The following is a 5,273-nucleotide window of genomic DNA, read 5'->3' as shown; positions in this document are numbered from 1 at the left end:
GACCAGGTTTGCTGGCCCGATAAACCTGGTGGAACCACTGAGACTATGGACCCTAGCTGCCCTTCAGTTCTGACATTGAATGCATGCCTGTGGCTTCCAGCCAAACAATAGACAGGCATATGAATTGAATAGTTACCTGAGGTAGATATAGTCCTTGGAGAGAACAAGCATGAGAGAAAGAAGGGCTGCTTATGCACAGGGAGAGACAGCTCAGGTGGTGGGAGTGCATGGAGGGATGGAAACAGGGAAGAGGTAACTATCGGGAGGAAGTAGGAGGGGAGCTGTTGCACTGTGGTAAATTGTGGTCAATGTCATGAGACAAAGTACATGTGAACTGCTGTATAGAAAGTGTATTTGCTGTGTAAATTTTCACCCAAATCACAATAAAAAGAAAAAAAAAAAATTACAATGAAGAAAAAAAAAAACCCACTATGGAATACAGTTCTATTCTGCAACACAAGGGGTCACCATGAGTCAGAATTGATTGGACAGCAACTGATTCTGTTTTTATAGCTATTGATACTTATCATATTGAAAATTAAAACTGAGGAATTATAAAAATATGTATTTTTCATTTAAAATATGTAATAAATGATTACACAATATCATTTTTATGAAACATAGCTAAAACCAAATTTAGTGAATTTACATTTTTGTAAATCTTTTTCATGTCTATCTTTATTTAAGATCAGTGAAGTCTCACCTGTTTTTGTATTTAATTTGTTTCAATGTCATTTTTCTTGAAGTATATGAAGAACATTTGGCCTCATACAAATATATAATTGGAAAAGAGGAGAGCTCACAGACCTCTTAGAACTACCCCCAAGGATGTTCCAAGTCCTCAGATTGCAATTTGAAAACACAGTCCTAGGGAATGATGAAACAATAAAATCTTATGGTTTAAAGCAGACTACCAGACTACTATCTGCTCTGAACAGCTACATGACAGAAAAAATAAATTTCTATTTCCTCAAAACTACTATTTTTGAGGGTCTCGTAATTACAGATGATTTGTCAATACCCTAATATAATACATAGACATATAATCAAAATATAAAAAGTGATCTAAAAATATATATATATATACTTACTTCAAAATGTGATTTAGAAGAAAAAATTGAAGCCTCTAATTGCAATATTGAAAGATTCTATGAGCAAAATATAATATATCAGACAGTGTTTCACTGCTACTCATAAGATTTTCACTGGCAATTCTTTGAGAAGTGGATGGCCTCTTTCCTCTTCTGAGTCTGTCTTAGTCTGGAAGCTCTGCTGAAACCTGTCCACCATGGGTGACCTTGGTGGTATTTGAAATACTGGTAGCATAGCCTCAAACCTCCCAGTAACACACAAGCCACACAATATGACAAACTGACAGACAAGTGGTGGTGTTTGTGGTGTTGGCGAAGAATGCTGAAAGTCCCAATGACTGCCAAAAGAAATAATAAATCTGTCCTCGAAAAAGTGCAGCTGGAGTGCTCCTTGGAAGTGAGAATGGCCAGACTTCATCTTACCTATTTTGGTCATGCTGTCAGAAGGGACCAGTCCCTGGAGAAGGATACCATGCTTGATAATGTGGAGGGTCAATAAAAAAGGGGAAGGCCCTCAAAAAGCTGGATTGACACAGTGGCTGCAATGATGGGGTCAGGTAGAGCAAGGATTGTGAGGCTGGCATAAGACTGGGTAGTGTTTCATTCTGTTGTATGTAGGGTCACTATGAGTCAGAGATGACTTGGTGGCACCTAACAACAATGACACCTGAGTAAAATATTAAATGATGTAGGAAATATCAAAAGAAGATGGAAAAAATACAGAGCCACCATAACAAAAATTATTGATTGATATTCATCTGTTTCAGGGGGCAGCTTATGATCAAGAACCAATGGTACTGAAGAAAGATGTTGAAACTGCACTGAAGGAATTGGGGGAAAAAAAAAATGCTCCAGGAATTTATGAAACAGTCACTGAGATGTTTCAACAAACTATGCCATGCTGGAGCCACTTACTTGTCTATACCCAGAAAATTGGAAGACGACTACCTCACCAGCTGACTGGAAAAGATCTATATTTGTACTCATTCAAAAAAAAAGGTGATCCTACAGTACATGGAAATTATTAAACAATATCATTAATATCACATGCAGATAAAATTTTGCTGAAGATAATTCAAAAATGGTTGCAACAGTATATTGACAAGGAACGTCCAGAAATGCAAGCTGGATTCAGAAGAGGTTGTGGAAAGAAGGATATCATTGCTGATGTCAGATGGATCTTAGCTGAAAGCAAAAGATAACTGAAAGATGTTTACTTGTGTTTTATTGACTATGAAAAAGCATTTGACTCTGTGGATCATAACAAATTATGGATAACATTGAGAAGAACAGAAATTTCAAAACATTTAATTGTCCTCACAAGGAATCTATACTTAGATAAAGAAGCTATCATTTGAACAGAACAAGGGGATACTGCATTGTTGAGAATCAGGAAGGGAGTGTGTCATGGTTGTATCCTTTCACCATACTTATTCAATCTGTATGCTGAGCAAATAATCCAAGAAGCAGGACTATATGGAGAAGAACACAGCATCAGGATTGGAGGAAGACTCATTTCACAACTTGTGATATGCAGAGGACAAAACCTTGTGTGCTGATGACTTGAAGAACTTACTGATGAAGAGTAAAGACTACAGTCTGCAGTATGGATTACATCTTAACATAAAGAAAACACAAATCCTCACAAATGGACCAATAAGCAGCATCATAATAAATGAAGATTACTTAGATCCACAATTACCACCCATGGAAACAACAGTCAATAAATTAGATGATGTATTGCACTGGGCAAATCTGGTGCATTAGACCTCTTTTAAGTGATGAAGAGCAAAGATTTGAAGACTTAGGTGAGCCTATCTCAACCCATGGTACTTTCAATGGCATCATATGCATGTGGATGCTATACAATGAATAAGGAAGACCAAAGAAGAGTTGATGTCTTTGAGTTGTGGTATTGGCAAAAAATAATGAAAGTACCATGGACTGCCAGAAGAATTAACAAATTTGTCCTGGAAGAAGTGCATCAGGAATGCTCCTTGGAAGTGAGAATGGCCAGACTTCGTCTCACCTACTTTGGTCATGTTTTCGGAAGGGACCATTCCCTGGAAAAGGATATCATGCTTGGTTAAGTAGGGGGTCAGTGAAAAAGGGGAAGGCCCTCAACGATATGAATTGACACGGTGGTTGTAATGGTGGGCTCACGTATAGCAAGGATTGTGAGGCTGGCACAGGACCAGGCACTGTTCCATTCTGTTGTACACAGGGTGGCTGTGAGCATGAGCCAACCCAATGCACCTAACATCAATAACAATAATACACTTAAATGTATCAATTTTCATTCTGCCTATCATCACCCAACTTGCAAAAGCATATGAGGGTATTGAAAAGCCCTTGTCTTGAGTCAAGCACACTTTAATCTTTAAAATGACTTATTTGTTTTTCAAAACTTTAAAGTCTTTTGCAGCAGATGTGCCCTATGTGCTATTTGACTACTGCTTCCATGGACACTGATTATTGATCCAAGTAGAATGAGATCACTGACAACTTCAGTTTTTTTTTCTCCATTTATCATAGTATTCTGTACTGGATATTGGATGATTTTTATATTGTTTCCTGCATGTTTGAAAAGTTTCATAATAAAACAAATGTTTTCTTGGAAGCACAGCATAAGATTTATAAGTCTGTACTTAATGTGTTTGTCATTATGCTATCAAAAATATAGATGAATGTATCCTTTTTTTTTTTGTAAAAACATGAGCTCATTCAACCATAAGAGAAAATGTGATTCTAAAATTCCATGTAAATTTTTACAAAAAATAATTAATAAAATGAAAATGAAATATGTGCACATAAATACATGCATAGGGGGTCTTTTACTTCCTATTGTGTTTACTTGTAATTGTTGTCAGATGCTGTCAAGTTGGTTCCAACTCATAGATTCTGCTTATTTCTTGATTATGGTACTTTTTAAACTATCTTATACTTTGGTTAATCATTTATATCTTCAATTTCTTTCACTATCCTCTAAATTCATAAAGGACAGAAACAAAATATGAATCTTCATTCTATTCTTATCTATCCTTCTCACCTCCTTTCAACCTCCCCTTACCACAGATCTTATCACAGAGTTCTTGAGCACTTTGTGTGTTTATAAGGAACGCTGCTGGAATATTCTCCCAAGTTAAATTAATCAGAGAAATCACCCATGAAAACACCAGCCAAGTTCATGCTGGAAGTCAAGAAGTTATTTACTATATTCCTCAAACCTGTAGCTAATAATGATATAGAGAGGAAAACAAAATAAACACAAACCATACCAAAAAGTTTGACTTATGTTTTACTATTACATTTAACAGATGTAAGAAGAGGGAAGCGTTATTGAGAAAGATACCCTTTGCACTTTAAGCCATTCCTTAACCCTGTGATTTGTATCCAGAGAACTTGCTAGGCCAAACAGTGTTACCTCACACAAGACACAGGACACCCATGGCTGTGGAAAGTCCCCTGAAGTCACTGGAACATACACAGGAGTGTGTGTCTATGGATATAAATATAAAATGCTTCACTCACCTCGGCCCTGGAGTCTGACCTTATTTGTCAGTGCTACCTTGGCTAGGCCTGGAGGAGAAGGAAAAAAGAACATTTTGACCAGCTGATGCTTTGACAGATGCAGAAAGGGCACGTGTGCTAGAGAGATGTGCAAGAAGATGGTGTGTCCTGTGTGCATCGTTACTTTCTTTGCCATGACAGTCCTAGTGACAGATGAAGCCATACTGGCTCACACCATATCTTCCTCCAGGAACATTTTTCTTTTACCTCTCTCTCTAGCACAGATGATTGCATTATTTAAAATGGAAGCTGGAGAAGAAAAAGTAGTTCATTATCTCCACTAAGAACTTTGACAAATCTCTATAATATTTTCCTTATTCTTTTAAAAATCTAATTGTATTTTGTTTTTAGCCATTGTCTAAAAATGCTTATGCTACATCTGAAATAACTATATGATGCGTTTTTGAAGTCAGAACAACCTAGAGAATAAAAGGGAAGTCAAAATTAATTTTGAAAATTTTTGAAATCTTTATTTATTGACCAATACATTGGTATAGACTATTGATGTACCTAAAAATAGTACTGCTCAAAAATTATTTTCAAAAATAAAAAGTACTTTAAAAAATTTAAGTAGCATACATCAACACATTAAAGCAAAAAAAAAAAAAAAAA

Source organism: Orycteropus afer, unplaced genomic scaffold (assembly GCF_000298275.1).
Source record: "Orycteropus afer afer isolate SDZICR_OR568_19922 unplaced genomic scaffold, OryAfe1.0 scaffold00032, whole genome shotgun sequence".
Classification (NCBI taxonomy): domain Eukaryota; kingdom Metazoa; phylum Chordata; class Mammalia; order Tubulidentata; family Orycteropodidae; genus Orycteropus; species Orycteropus afer.
The sequence above is the reverse complement of the archived record's forward strand: the minus strand, read 5'-3'. Positions refer to the sequence as shown.